The sequence below is a fragment of the Fringilla coelebs genome (assembly GCF_963513975.1).
Source record: "Fringilla coelebs genome assembly, chromosome: 4".
NCBI classification, from domain to species: domain Eukaryota; kingdom Metazoa; phylum Chordata; class Aves; order Passeriformes; family Fringillidae; genus Fringilla; species Fringilla coelebs.
In genome coordinates this window covers 21,884,204-21,900,927 of record NC_140032.1, presented here as the reverse complement: position 1 = coordinate 21,900,927, position 16,724 = coordinate 21,884,204, and positions in this window count along the sequence as shown.

Here is a 16,724-nt window from a genome sequence, read left to right as displayed (position 1 = left end):
CTTATACTAAAAAAGTAACAGATGGTATCTTCATAACTTTCTTCTCCACCTTTCATCCATTTTTCCAGTGTCAACAACATCCTTTCTCTTTCACACGCTTTGTTACTGTCCTGCCCTTGTTGAATTCCTTGTCACTTTTGTATGAGATGCTTGACTTTATAAAATGTCTGTGAAAAGAAAAAACAGACAGATATGTCCCAATGGCTTACTCTTTCCTGAAGTATGGGATAGGCTCAATTCCTTCTGTACTCACTTCAAATATTTATTTATTTATTTATTTAACAGAATACTTAAGAAATTTCTTTCTGCATGGGTTTTTACTTACCTGATGGAACATGCTGGGGGAAACAACAGAGTTTTTATTCCTTGGCAGTTTGTGGAAACCATCTTTTATATATCACCCTAACATGATATTACCAAGTAGATATGCTCACATGAACTGCAAAGCTCTCTGGTGTCTGACAGCACCAGCTTAACCTGAAGACTCTGCAGAAGCATGGGCTGTGATCTCACTGAATTTGACAGTGATATCTAAATGCATATCATATATGTATATATAGTATAATAGTATATAATAGTATATTACTCTCTTCAAACAACTGACATGGAAGGACTGCATATTTAGTTTATATATCATGAATATTTCTTAATAGAATTTCTCATACATTCTTGTTTTCCCTTTGACAGCTGTTTTTTCAGCCAATGCTTAGATTCCCTACAAAGTTTGATATAAAAACCCAAAAGTTCCACCCACTCTATCCTAATTCTGAGCAAAGTAAGTCAAGAAAATGGTGGTTTTACTGTAAAAAGTTTCAGAAAGCTCAGAAAATCTTGTTTCCAGAGGAAGTAGTTTACCAGAGAAAGTAAAAATACTTTACCACACAAGGTGTTTGTCACTGTATTTATGAGTAATTCTTTCACAGTAATGCATGCAGATATTGTTTTTTATACCCAAACTTTTTTTAAAAGTAAAATGCCGACAGTTTCTCTATGGACTAGCTGCGGCTGGAGTGGAGTTAATCATCTTCACAGCAGCCCTGTACGGTAGTGTGCTTTGGGTTTGTGGCTAAGCAGGGTTGATAACACTAATGTGTGCCATTTTCCCACTCTGCACCCTACTTTCCACACTGTGAGTAGGCTGGGGACAGGCAAGAAGCTGGGAACACCCACAGCTGGGACAGCTGACTCTGCTGGATGAAGGAATATACCACACCCTGTGTATATACACCAGCAACAAGAATGGACAGAGGAATAAGGGAGAGGAGATTTGGCTTCCAAGGTTGCCCTTTTTCAGAGATTGGCAGGGTATCAGTCTGCATGAGGTGGTGAGTGCTTGCCTTTGCATCACTTGTTTTTTTTCCTCTTTCCTTCACTTATTAATCTGTTTTTGTCTCAACTAAACTTTTCTCATGATTACTCTTGTTTTGTCCTCCATCCCACTGGGGCTGTGGTGCTTGAGTGAGCAGCAGTGTGGGTCCTTAGCTAAGGGTTAACTCACAATGCTTTATCTACATTTTTGTAATATGGTGTTTCAGTTTTATGAAGTTGTAGAACTTGTTTCTCTCTGTGCAAGAATCCAGAAATGCACCCAAATCCAAGTCTGATTTTGAGGATGTTACTCCAACTACGTAATGGGAAATGAAAGTGATTGTTTAGATGTTTAAAGCCAGGAATGTATAAGCATATTCCTGAATTTTGCCCCTACCAAATGTATTTCCAGGACAATGCTGAAAGTGGGATGCTTGTTACAGAATCTTTTGTAAACTGCTCTAATGAGTTCTAAAATGCACATGCATGCATAAATATGCATGAGGAGAAATAATTTAATTCTTTACAAATGTGTTGCATATTTGCATGGTCATTAACAAATGAGCTCTAGGCCATGCATTGAAACAGCCACATAAACAACAGCAGCAATATGATCATTCTTTCCCCTCTTATCTGGTAAAGGTGCACACTTCAAGATCATTAAGCTTCCTATGTGAATAAGGGACATGGTGATCACACTGGTTTCCATTTAGTTTAGTAGAAGCATAAGATACCTTTCTCCCATGTATCTGTATATAAATACACACATAAACATTATTTTCTATTTATAATTAATGGCTTTACTGTGTAGATGTTGCTTAAAATATTATTATTTACAGAAAACAGAAGAAAACTTAGATGTCCTGATGAGAAAAATAAATTATCTCATAGCATAAAAATAAATGATTAATCTCCTCTGTTGCTCCCCAACACCTCACCAAAATTACTTCTTGAGCAAATTTCTTTAAATGATACATCTATCTGTATTCTCTGATGATTTCAGAGCTTGTGCACAAAAGACTCAGATAGGTGCATTAGCACAGAGGCAGTAGATATGTAAAAAATAAAACTACTTCTTTTTACAGCTTATATTTATATTGGAAAGAAAATAAGGTAAAAATGATGATGTTGATTTCACAAATAAAATAGTTTCTCATGCATTTTTAAATTAAAAATTATTGCCATGAAACATATGAGAAAGTATACAATATATTTTGAATCTGCCTGCAGATTAATAACACAAAGCAAAATAAAAGCAATAACTTACATTCTGCAGATCTTGACCTTGCCAACATGACTTGAAAAAGCTGGCTAAAAGGTTGTCCTCTTGTTGAATTGTTTGGCTCATGTTTTATGCACAAGCATGCTTTGCCTTCAGATTTGGCATGAATGTCTTCCTGTTTCCCTCAGGGACAAATGCATCCAGGGCAGCAAATAAAAAGGACAAAGTCCCACTTTCTGTTACAGTTTAAGATAACCTTCATGATACAAGCTGCTACCGCAGAGCAGAATCTTTCTTTCTACCTATCCATGTCTTTTTTCTTTCAGATGATCAAAAATCCTTTTGCAATAGTGTGGAACAGTCAGTTGATTTCAGGAGTGGTTAACTATGATCTGCATTGTGTTTGGGAACTAATTATAGATTATTTTTCCTGGCCTTTTTTTGCATAGCTGATGTTTGGCTCTGTGTTCTGGCACGTGGCTTTTGGATGCACAGTGACTCAGTGGAAATGGCTTTCTCAATGTGCTTCTTCCTGAGTAAACTTAATCTGCTTTTCATCTTTGTCCATTACTTTCTCTTGGGAAGCACTGATTTCATGTCACAAACCTCATACTTTTCTGATTTTCATGGGGGTTTTGAACAACTTGACTGCAGACATATTTCAATCCTCCTTTAAAATGTGCTGTGCTCCAAGCTTGCTCTTGACAGTCAAGCTCCCATGTAAAGGGAACATTAATCCTAAAGTATTCATTCAGTGGTGTAGATACAAAACAAAGTATGCATGCTTTTTTTATTTGTGTTTTATACGTGTTTTCAGGCTGATCATTGATAAAGTGATCATTAAAAAAAAAAAAAAAGACTATTTGAATGCTGGACAGTTCTGTCAGAGGTGAACTGCAGAAGAAGCAGTGGTTTGTTTCCAGATAGATCAATAATTTTTGCTCACTGAAGCAGAATGGAATAATTAGTACTGCTGTATACTGCCATTTTGCTACAGATAAAATGTTCCCCTTATTTAATACAACAAAGCCCATGGCCCTAAGCTCTAAACTCTTTCTAATCTTCTGCACATGTATTATAAATGTATAAACAGCTTTAAGGGTTTGGGTATGAATCAGTAAAAGCCATTTAAAATAAATTATACTTAATCCATGGTTTGAAAAATTAAAAAAATAACAAAAGATCTATTCTGCAACATAAGTTAGACATGCATCATAGCTCAATCTTTAATTTCTCCAGTGTGAGATAGAATTTTCATGTTGCTTAAATTCAATTCTTCCAAATCTTCTTTCATAGGCAATTTGTAAATCTTCAGTGGAATGCTTTAAGATGTATGTATACCTGAGATGTTGGAATTTTGTAATGTTGGAACTTTTTCAATGCTATTCAAATATCTTTGGGAAATATGTAGCAACACACTTTGTAAAATGAATATTAAATTACAAATCCCAAAGTCCTGTTGTCATACACATAAAAAAATCCTCAAACCAAAAAAACCCCAAAAACTTATTAAGTTGCAGCTTTCTCCTTGAAGGGACCAAGAATATTTTTCTCAAATTAGCTATAACTAATGTGTAAGCCTGTTTGAAATGCAGCTTTTTGCAGCTAGACACCCATGTAAACACATAAACTGGAGACAATAGGATAAACTTCTATCAACTGTAGTAGAAATTTTCCTGATGGGCTTTTACCAAGTAGAAATTGTGTGAATATAGGTTTTGAAATTAATTCAGTATTGTTCCTGAGTTCTCTTTTTTTTTTTTTGTCAACATAAATCTAAGTTTCATTAATTTATTAGGAATTTATTAGTGGCTATGATGCTGTATAAAAACAATATACTGATGATAAATAAATTATATCTTTTTAATACACAAAAGGTCTTATAGTATAAGCTACTTGGTTGTCAGAGTAGGTATCCAAAACTTAAAAAGAACCTCATGCCTCTACCCTGGTCCAGACCCAGCTTGCAGGTTTCAACACACCAGTGTGGGGCACAATGATAAAAGATGATAAAATAAAATAAAACATGCACATGCACATGCACAAGACAGGATTAACCAGCTACTAGCTTATAAATGGAGAGAAAGAGAATGCCTAAATAAAGAAGCTTAGTCCACTTTTAACAAGAGTTCCCATGTTTAGGAATTTTAAAAGAACAACTTCTGCATTTGGGCTTGTTTATATCCTTCAGCAATCAGAGAAGTTGAATTTTTCTCCTATACCTTTCTGTTTTAGATATTTCCCCTATACCTTTCTATTTTAGAGTAAGATTTAGATAATTTTTTCTCCAAAAATCCTTAGTGTTGTTTTTAGTCACCAGAAGAGTAGATTGAAAAGGCCACAATTAAAATACACAGGGTCTTCTCTAAAAACTATAAAATAAGAAATCTCATGACACTAGCCTAGTATTTCATTCTTCAGTCTAGAACTCTGCATGTATGCAGCATACCACTGATGTTAATGGATTTCTGCTATTTTCCACAATACAAAGGTCTATCTCAGAAAAGTGTACTGCAGATACTGCTTTAGAGTGCACATAAGGCATTATCTTGAAGAATTCCTCCACCAAAAACTCTATTGGGATGTCAGACAAATAAATTATGATGTTGATCTTGAGCTTTGCAAGCAAAAAATAAAATTTGTCTGGGGTGTCTTAGTGACTTGGTCTGCCTTAAAAATATGTTATTTAATTTGCTTTTCTTTTGAATGTGAAGCTTAATGATAATAACATTATCTGACTGCCCATTTGTTTTGTACACAGGAGGTCTAGTGACAAATAACACTACTAATATTTTGTTTTCTACTCATCCATTTGCATATCTATAATTACACACACACACATATATATACATACATACAATTGATATATTTTGTGTCTCTTGGGAAATATATACAAAAATTTTGTGATGTCCACTATCATCTCACTGTATACAGAAAACTTTCTTCAAGTCACATTATAAAGCAATTGTAAATACATTTTTTCACTCAGAACTGTATTTGGAAGATAGCATCTGTACATTGGTTGAGTTTGGGGGGAATCCTGGAATATCACTTAGTCCAACTTCCTTTTTTGAAGTCATGTCAGGTAGGACAGCTTGCTCAGTTGTTTATAAACAAGGAGAAGATCCTCCTGAACCTTCTCTTGTCTAGATAAAACTATTTCAGCTCTCTCAGCTTATTCTTGTCTCACCAATACTGACTAGAGGGAAGGAACCTTTCTGGCAGGAACTCCTGCTGGCATTACTTTTCCTAATGTAGTCTGGGAGGCTGTTGGTCTGCTTTACCACAAGGCCATATTGTTAAAAAAAGTCACTGTGGTTAACAAAATCTATAACTATGAATGAAGACTCTATTTTTTAACTTCGAAAAAAAAAATTGAAGACAAAGTTAATTTTTAACTAGTTTAATGAAATAATTTGTTTCTAAACATTACATCCATATCTTTCAGTTTGGATTTTCTGTGAATAATTGATCTAAAGAGAATGAGTGTACAAACTTCATTAATTTTTTAATATAATTGGGTGATGTGGATCATTCTTTCCAACCATCTACCCAGTCCTCACTTGGTCTTTAAGTCAAAAAGTCTGAATGATGTGTCCCTTGCCTTTTTTTCTTTCTCTTAGGTTCAGTTTTTGACACAAATATTTATAGTTTGCTGGGTTTGTCCTGGTAGATTCATGGACTTTTGTCCAGCTCAACACTTCCTATCAAATAGACATTGAGAATAGCTATTAAAAGCTTAAACTGTCAAACATCCTTCAGCATCTCTTCCTTCCTTGAAACATTCATATGGAAATACTCTGCCCCTTCAAATCATGTTCAATGTAAGTTCAGTGCTTATATGCAAGTACAGAACAGAACTGACATGGCTGCATATAGTTCAGTGTCAATACAATATTAAAACAGAGAAGAAGAAAACCAACCAATAATAAAATGGCTAAATGTCCAGTGTAATTTCTTGCACTGAAATCATTGTGCTTATGACCTTCTTTAAAGCTGGGGCTGTCATAACTGTCGCGTTTGATGCAACTGTACTGTAAAAGAAATGTTGACCCCAATGAGCTGTAAAATCCACCAGAAAAGGTGTATAAGGACTTTCATAAGTACAGAATTGCTATGCTAGCTGTTCCAATATTTGGTTAAGACACAGGTCTAGTGGTAGGTCATTTAACAAGAGCATTTTCATTTCGTAGTTTTCACAAGTAATAATAAAATTAGCAGAAAGATTTTCTGGTAAAAGACTGACCAATTAAAAAAAAAAAGTAGTTGGTAAGATAGCATATTGAAAATGTAGGATAGAAACTAAAGATAACATTGCTCTTCTTGCCCCATGCATCCTCCCCTCCAGCTTTTCCAATCTGATGATTGTAGAAGTGACACGTATTTTATGCTTGATGGATGAAAACAGACAGTAAAAGGCAAGATGAGCTAATAACGGTAAAGTCTGTATTGAATCAGAAATGTGTTGAGGTACTGAGAGGAATCAAGATATGTGCTTCAATCATTAGAGTTTGTCACAAGTGAGATTTGTTGGTTGATGTGCTGTCAAAGTACTGAAAGAGAAAGGTTTTATAACAAGCAGCTAGACATGCAGAAAAAGAAGTTTAGGACCCAAAGGACTCAGTATAAATAGAAGTTATAAAGTGAAAAAGAGTAATAAAGTTGGCATCAAGAGAAGGGCAATATTGATCCAGACTTTAAAAAAGACAAAACTTTTCCAGACACCTTGAAAAATGATATTTTTAGTTTTTATTTTCTTAAAAATCATTACTTTTAATAATTAAGCATGTCTTCACCTCTCAGAAGAGAAAAACTCAACAACGGTCAAGTTGCATATAACTGTGAACACTATTCTTATCCCATCTCTCTGCCTTTAAAGCATAACACATTATCTCAAATATATGGATGTAATCCAGTTCGGGACTGGTCTGAGCATACATTTCCTTAAAAATACATGTCATTGCATTGAAAAAATTACCTAATTTATAGCTCCTGGTAAGTCTTTTAGCACTTTTTAAAGTATTTCACTTCATTGTAAAATCAAGTGAGTGTTAACGATAGTACTTTAAAGAAATTATTGATGTTTCCTGAGAAAATATAACAAACTGACTTTCTGATTTGAGAGTTTATTCTTCCAGCAGAGTTTTGGAATGTGCAGTGTTCTTCACAAATTCCTGCATGTTCCTTTCATCCACATAATGTATACTGTTATCTTTTATTTTACAGCGTTTACAAAATTATTTTTACTTATGTTTGGTTTTGTTTTGTTTCTAAATGCTAGTGATTGACACACAATCTCTGCAACCAGAGCTTTATTTCCCATAACCCTGCTCAAGTAATAACCACTAGTGGAAGTTGTATGAGTGTGTTTGTCCTGATGGCTGCAGCCATTTCAGAAGGCTCAATCAATGCATTATGAGGGTGTGATGCAGAGATTAAAAAATCAGACTCAATAAATGAATACAGCAACAGCAAGTCTTAGAGCTCACAGAAAAAAAGACTATCTGGAATTTTTTACCTGAGAGATGCAAAGGACAAAAGCCAAGCAGAATCAGAGGGAGGGCTGGTCTCTAATAAAACCACAGTGCAATTATTTTTTAGAGTGCAATGGGAGAGAGATAAATCACAAAAACTGATACTTGATTTCAAGAAATCAAGAATGAGAAATTTTCAAAGACAGAATGAAGTTGTTCAAAATGTCTGCATATAACATGAAGGCTGCTATAAATACTCTGGTAGAAGACCAGTTAGACTGTGTGCCATAATTCAAAAAGAAACCAAAGTGGTCCAAAACTTCCTTGTACATCTTCCTGGGAAAGTTAAGGAGCCTGTTGCAGCTAATAGTTTGACCTCTAAAAGGTTGGAGAGCTTGGTCAAGTAGGCAAAAGAGAAATACATATAAAAACAACAGGTCAAATATAAAGAGGTAATTTAGAACCTCAACCAAAAAGGCCAGAACTAAAACTTTGCAAAGCATCATCAAATTGACAGCAAAACAGTACTTTAAAAACATCAAAAGCAGAAAACCACATAGGGAATTGGTGAGGATGCTTGGTGTAAAGTGTATTTGCCAGTTGATAAGGCCAAAACTAAAACTATCAATAAATTCTTTATTTCAGACTTAATCTTGGCTGAAGGTGTGGATCAGGACCAACAACTGACCTTTACTTTCTCTGGAGCAGAGAGGTCAGAGAAGCTGGATCAGATTGAAGTAAATATACAGGAACTATTATGTCATCTAGACATAAGTCAGATGTCAAGAAATCAACAAAAACAGATGGCATTCAGTCAAGAGCTCTGAAATATCTCAAATATGAAGCAGCTGGTCGGCTAGACAACGTGTATGACCTAGCATTGTAAACAGCCACCACCAGAGGACTTTGACACTGACATCATTAACTCTACAAAAGCTGCCAAGGATGGGATTCTGTAAAGTAGAGACCAGCAACTGAGTTTTGTCACTGGTTTGACAGAAGAATCTATAAGAAACTAAAGCTTGAGAATCAGTATGGCTTGTGTAGAGTTGTGGAGACAAAGTTTATGAATTAACTTTGGCATAGAAAGTTGGCATAAATTATTTTTAGAAGCATCTCAGAAGATCACACATCAAAAGTCACAAAAGGGACAAATATATCAGGGGATTGGAGAAAGATCCTTCAGTGGATTCAAGATGATTGAAGGCTGAGATGCAAATGGTTAGGACATAATTATCTCTCTCTGGGGTGGTTCCTTCAGGAGAGCTGTCAGTATGAACTTTGTTCAGTGACTTCACCAGTAACCTCTGGAGAACATTCATGGATGCTCCTTTAGGCTTTTTTAGGTTGTCAAAAGTATCAGGGTCAAAGAACTGCAGATAAACCTCACAAAACTGAGACAGAAGGTAGAAAGGTGGCAGATCACCTTCATAAAAGTGAGCGTAAGGAGTCATTAAGGAAAAACAACTCAACCAGAGTGAACTTGGAACTAGCAGATATGAAGCAGATCTTGAAACCCTAATTCCCAGCTCTCTGAAATCACTGATTTGATGTGTCTGTTTGGTAAGAAAAAGGCTGACAGGATGTGCCTGCATTTGCAAAACCATGCAGTCAGAGGATTACCTGAAGGCAGATCCTTCACTAAAGGTTACTAAATACTACCATATCAAAACCAGGGGCATGCAATGAAGTTTACAGGAGAATAGCTTAAAACAGCCTCAATAATATACTCAGCAGGTACTGATCTTCTGAAGAGTGCTGCCACAGGAGGTTGTGGAGATAGAAAATATTAGCAGGCTCAAAAACAGATTAGACACCTTCTGGGACAAAGGGTTCAGAGATGGGAACTAAAAGGATGACTTCTGAGCACTAATTTTATTTGCTGTAAAAGCAAGAATATGAAGAACTGGTGGCACAAAAGAACAAGAAGAGAAGTAGAACTAATAACACTAATGTTGTATATAAAAATATGAGCATTAGTAATTATTCTGCCAGATTTGGTCTGAAATTCTCTAATAGAGTGATGGATTAAAAGGATCCCCAGCAGGTCATCTAGTCTATTTTCTTTGACTAATACAAGGAAATATACCTTCACCTGTCCTGGCAATTGTTTCTTTGATGCTGCATGTACTACATTCACTTCCAATTTAGTCTCATGATTAATCATCTTAACAGCTGCAATTCTGTTTTCCTGTTATTTAGCCCTTCCCTATTGGTTCAATCTGTTTGGACATAGAAATAATTTATTTTCCATCATGTCTTCATTAAGTATTTAATTGATAAATATATTGAGAATATTCCAAACATCATTTGATGAAAATGGAAATGTATTAAATGATAATGGTTATTTGCATGTGACTGATCAATTAGTCTTATATTATCTTGCAATACCATGATCATGTTTTTGTGCATCAGATGGTAAACTCATAAGAAGCTCATTTTATTGTCTCAGTCAAGATTTACTTTTTGGCTGCTTCTTCCAATCCTAACTCTGCTGTTATAGATGAGATTAGTTTGACACTTCAATGCTTACAAGGTGCTGAAAACTGCCCAGTTTTTTATCATGTACTTATAAGTTTGTTTATTTTTCTATTTTTGAGCTAAAGTATAATGAAGGTGGTTGAGGCTGTAATTCCAGGGATCTTGGCCTTAACACAAGGCTTCGGGGGCTTGCAAGCTCTTTTAATTATATTATTTTCTAATTGCCTTTCAGCAGAATATCGCACAGTTAAATGACGTTTTTCATTAGTTTGATATGTTTATTATGTTGTCTGTCTTACATCTTTTATTAGAATGATCTAAAACAAATTCATGTACTTTCAAAATATAAAACATTTTTATATGGTATTACTTCTCAGTTTCTTAGAATTAAAATCTATAAGACTGGAACTGGAAAATATATATCGAAGGTTCAGTTGTTACTTGCCAAAGGTAAATTTTTGCTACTTGTGAGATGTCAAGTATTTTATTACAGGTACACATTCAAGCAGATGAGAGAAGTGGGCTAATTGATAAGGATCTGAAAGTAAACCATCCTTACATCAAATATATAGATCAACTTCTTTGGTTGAGATATCATGGTATTCTCAACAACTAGCTGAAATACAGCAAATATGTCTGTATTAAAAGTTACTTACTTTATGGGAAAAATACTGTATTTAATAGGTTTATAAAGGCAAATATCTAGTCCAGCACATAGCACACTATTTTTATGATTTTAAAAATGTTATAAATTGAACATTATTGCCAAGATAAATATTCTAATTAAAGTTTTTCACAGTTAGATAATCACAGTTGAAGCCTGTGTAAATAACAGGTAGGAACCCCTAAGAATTTATCATAAGTTTGCAATCAATAAATTAGGGGCTTTGATAGGGCATGACCTTATTTCTGTCTAGGTTGTGCACTCATGTTTTCTCTCCAAAGAGGATAGAGTTTGGTGTGTGTCCTCTACCCTTCTCTTAGTCTGATATTGAGTTGGCATAAAATAGGGCACATTTTCTAGATAAAGGAACTTATAAAGTTGTCTTAGTTCTCTTTTCCAGACCAAGAAATGCTATCCTGTGTTAACAGGAAGAGAGATGAACGTACCGAGGTAAAACAAGATTAAAAGGGAGTAAAAATATTTATGATAATACATTTGAAAAAAATAGTTAATGTTATGTAGTGTCTAACAGTCAATAAAACTTAAGATAAAATGCATTCTTGATGGCAAATTAGGTTAAAGAGTACAACCACTCTATGTCTATTTGCAGGATCATTTCCAGGTCTGAAACAGACACCTGGTTCTAATCCTGTTGCCTCATAGATTTAATTGAGAATTCTTGTTAACAATCATATCATGTAGTCTATAATTTACTAAAATTAGGGTGAAATCACCAAGTTTTTTCAAACAATATCCTCTAGTTGTTGGGTTCTGACTGTTGAAATGGGTCCAGATTGTAATTTAAATGAGTTTGTCTGATCCATCTGTCATCAGACACATCTGCTTTTCTGTTAAAGTGGGTATTTTTAAATAATTTGATAGATCTAACAAAATATTTATAATTCAGAAAAAAGAACTTCTCTGTTGTTTTAATTATAAAGTAGTTAGACAACTCACAAATAAAGAATTGGTAATTACAGTTCAATACATTTGTAAAAAGGTTTATGGAAATCTTCATTAAGGAAAAGTTTGCTGCAAAAACAAATCAGATGGAGCTGTCTTTATCTGTTTAGTTCTGTGATGATCATAAATCTGCAATTGCTAATAAATTTGAAACTTCATGCAGCAATAGAAGAATAAATACTCCCTACATATGTTGGTGCACTTAAAATAATTTATGCAATCACGTGGTGATTTTCAGTTTGTGTCCTCTAAGGGGGAAAAAAAACCCAAAAACCTTCCAACAGACTAGAGTGTTATACAGAAAGGATTTTTTTCTTGTTTATTTGGAATAAACATGGATTAAAAGTGATCAACCAGTACAAATTTTGCTAATGGAACTCCACAATTTTCTTTCACTGTGGAAGTATTAAATGATCATGCTTTAAGGTGGGGGCAAACAGGAGGTTTATCTCAATAATAGTTTATTAAATATTTTTCAACACAATTTAATCAGAGATTCAATCAAATTTTTTATACCTTGCAGCTGATATCAATTCAGATTCTGACTTGTTTTGTGCCGCTCCACTTGGTCACTTTCTGAAACAATTATTTCGTGAAGATGCTAATTTTATCTGTAGAAAAGCATCTTCATTGGCAGCCAAAGTCAAGGGAATGAAATCTAAACAAAATCTAAGAAACTAGCTACAAAAGTGATGTCCTAAACTGTCATTTTCATAAGTGGCCTTATTTGGGCAATCATTTTTGTACATGATATATTCCCATATTTTCTTTCTGGGAGGGAGAAGAGAAATGTGTGACTTCTACACAGCTAATTAGAGATATTGTTCTTAAGGTACTTTTTCAAATCTTGCTTGGATATGCTTTAGGGAATGACTTTTAGAAATTGAACCAATATTAAGAAACAAAATATTTAAGGAGTAATTCCGATAAACAGAAATTATTTTGGATGGAACTAAAAACCAATCTTTTAGAAAAGGGTTTTAATCTTCTCTTTTTTTAATAATGAAAATAATTGTGAGAAAAAGTAAAAAATTAAGCAAAATCTTAATCACATTAACATTTCTGCAAGACTCTCAGAATGTACTATGCTACAGTAGGAGGAGAGTAACATATGGATCAGGTAGAACAAACAGAATTATGAGTCTGGAGAGACCATTTTGAGCTTCCCAGTACCCACCCTAAATCCACCTCTGTGGCAGATTACTTTTATCTGAATAAGTTTTTGATCTAAAATAGTCCAGACTTTCTCAGAGCCTGTGATAATGTCCCAAACGTATCTTTTCACTAAGATGTTCATTAAAAAATACTAACTTGAGGGGAGGAAAAAGGTAGTTAAAGGCACTGACAGGGAAGACACATTTTCTGAAAGATAAAAAAGCTCATAGACTTAAATTTAATACCTGCACTGCTACTCTGTAGGACAATAAAAAAACCCTACATTGTTTATATTTGGGTGAAAGATCAGGAGAATCAATTTGAAGTCATATTTTTAGATTAAATTACCTCATTTGATTTCTTTGCCTCTTTACCATGTTTCATCATATCAAAATATTCCTATAGACTCCAAGAGTGAGAGCTGTCAGTGTTTACAGTTCATCATTGCATCAGACTTCTTAGAGCTATTTTGTTTTATTAATGTTTTCCACCTAATTTTCTTCTTCCATATCAATATCACAAATCCAAAGAATTCCTCAGTGAGCTTTATCTGTGAAATAATAGTAAGAATGAGAAACGGGAACCTCACTCATATGTTTATGATGCATACAGCCCTAGGTATAGCTGTAGAGAGAATCTGTTTTGATTTATGGACTACTGAGAATAAAAAAACCAGCGACAATCACCTTAAAAACTCCTTCACTGAAAGAAAAAGTTTTAATAATCTACCATTTTGTAAAGAATCTTCTTGCATTGCAGATTCTAGACATTGTCCCCGTGGAACAAATACCCATGTTATGATGAGAATAGTTAGAAAATGTCAGGGCTGGAACACCACTGAATAAAGACATTTGTGGTTAATTTTTTAACTCCTTTTATTTGCAAAAATGGTGCCAATCTAATTCACTTCTCAACTCTCTTCACAAAAATTTTCCCACCTTACTTATCTCTTATTAAGAAGGGATTTCTCCCTTTCTGCTCTGAAAAAATAATGTCAACTCATTTACTTGCTAAGAATTAGTTCAGGCATACACTATCCATTTGGAGTCTCCATAAAATCAATGTTTACAAGAGTCCTGAGCCCCCTTCAGAGAAATACTTTAAGGGCTGCTGTGAATGTGGACGTCAGTATGTGCAGAGCTATTTCTTTTTCACATCGTGTAATTGTCTGAGGCACTCTGCCCATTACTAGGCTTATTTAGTTCCTGCATTTATGGTATGGATGGATGCTTTGCATTCACCATCATTTTTCACAAACCCTCCTTTTTCTTGCTGCCTTGCTGGCTGAATCTACAATTTCAATTCAACTAAGTTCAGCTGAGTTCCTTTTCCTGCCATGTCTGACTCATTTTATTACTTACCCAGTGGATATTTCTTCTCCTGTCCTGGGTCGTTGCTTCCACTTTTTTTTGCCTCACTGCTACATCATTGTTTTCCTGGTGATCTCTTCCTATTTTTGCTGGACCTTTGCATTATTTCATTACTTCTGTTGAAATCTATTCTCTCCAGGGACTCTGAGACATCATTTCACTTCATCCTACTGCTACAAATGTGCCACTCCCTTAGCTCTCTTTTACTGCTTACATGGAGGTCCAAGGATAAGAGTACTTTATTAGTACATATACAATCAAATTTATTCTAGTGAATCAATAAAATGGAATGGTTTCCTCAGAAATTACGAAAAGTGGGGACTACTGATTTAACTTAAAACATTCCTTCAATTTTTGCTTTTTGTCTGTGAAAGAATTACATAAGCAGTGGGGGAAGGAAATTTGATTGCATGACAGAAACCAGATAAACAAACTCCAACAGGGTGCTGCCAGATGAATGACAAAAGAAAGTTGAAAAGAATTAAATTTTTTCTTATTTGTAGTAATCTGTGCTTTTGTATCTATGAATGTTAGGTAAACAATGGAAGTAAATGTGATTTGCAAGCAGATTATATTAGTCTTTTGGTGTCAGCTGTATGACTTCTACTGTGGGTAGACTTGCCTTTATAACAAAATGAATTGCACCCTGAAGACTAGGAATCCATTCTTCTCATTAATGTTTTTATTACCATTTCAATTTAAATTGAGCATTATTATTGAAATATATGCCCTGATTTTTACCCCATATTTAACCTTATATGAACAATTTGTGCTTAAAAAGCCCATATTTTTGTTCATTCTGAAACTTAAAGACAAAAAAAACCCCAGATACAAACTAAACTCCTCTGCTTGTCTCTCTGAAGTATTTTGAGAGACTTCTAGCTGCAGTAGGGCAGTACTCACTAGCCTCTAGTGGCTGTGCTCATCTTGTTCTTTAAGAGAAGAGGTCCATACATAATGGCTTTAATAGGATAACATGAGTATACTAGAGAAGCTGGTAAAATTTTTCAAGGATTATGACATTGCAGCTTCTGTTTTCAAACATTCAAAAGGATTTGTTACAAGGTGCAAATACATATATTTTCATATTAGAAAAACCCTTCACAAACAGGTTTTCATGCACCTGTATCAATAATTAAGAGTTAGAACCAACATAAACCCTATTAATACACTAGAGAGGACAGTATCTCATGGCAATTAAAATTCACACCTCCACTATCTTCATTAATTTTCTTCCCTTAAACTATTCAAACACATTGTCAAATTTGGCTTTTCCTCATGTTTCTACTGTATTTTATGAGCTTCATCAAGAAAACAGCTTAACCACTTTATTATATATAAGTAAAATATATAAGTAAAATGAAAGTAAAATGCTGAAGGATCTTTAAACGTTCTATGAATAATGCTTTAGTGGTACAGAAACAGTAATGATGCTTTCAATTATGATTGTAGACTATCCATTTCAGAAGCTGGGAGTGCATCAGTAGGAGGTAACAGCAGACCTGATAGTCCAGAGGAAAAATTGCAACAATCCAGATGTGTGGTTTAGCTTTTATAAAAAAGCTGAAGTAAGGGAAAATAAATAAACCCATTGTGTGGCTTTTTTTTCTTTTGTGCATGTGAGTGTTGCAGAGGAAATTTAAATGAAATATTATCTACCTTCTCTTACAAAAGTTTTTGTATCCTATATGAGGCCAGGTAAGAGAAAAATGTATTTTTCAGAAGATACCCACTTATTTGGCAATTGATTTTAAAATACTTTTTTCCCCTAAAACTATGATTCTTCTTGTATAAGTCACAACTTCCTTTATATATCAGTTGCATGTAAGGTGCTGTTGGCTTTTTTTGGAAAGTATTTTTGTCATTCTCTTTCCTCCACTCTTATCTGTACTCTAATGCAATTTTTCTCAGTCTTTGACCCTTATAAGAGAGTCTCCATTATGTCAATGTATTCCAAAACGTTGTCTTCAAGGATGGTGAACAGTTGGTATTTGATAAAAACATAGAAACTTTAAAGTGATCTGCTGCCTGTTCTCCAAAACATGCTCTAGAGAAGATCATAGTTCCTCATGGATTCCTGAAAAAAA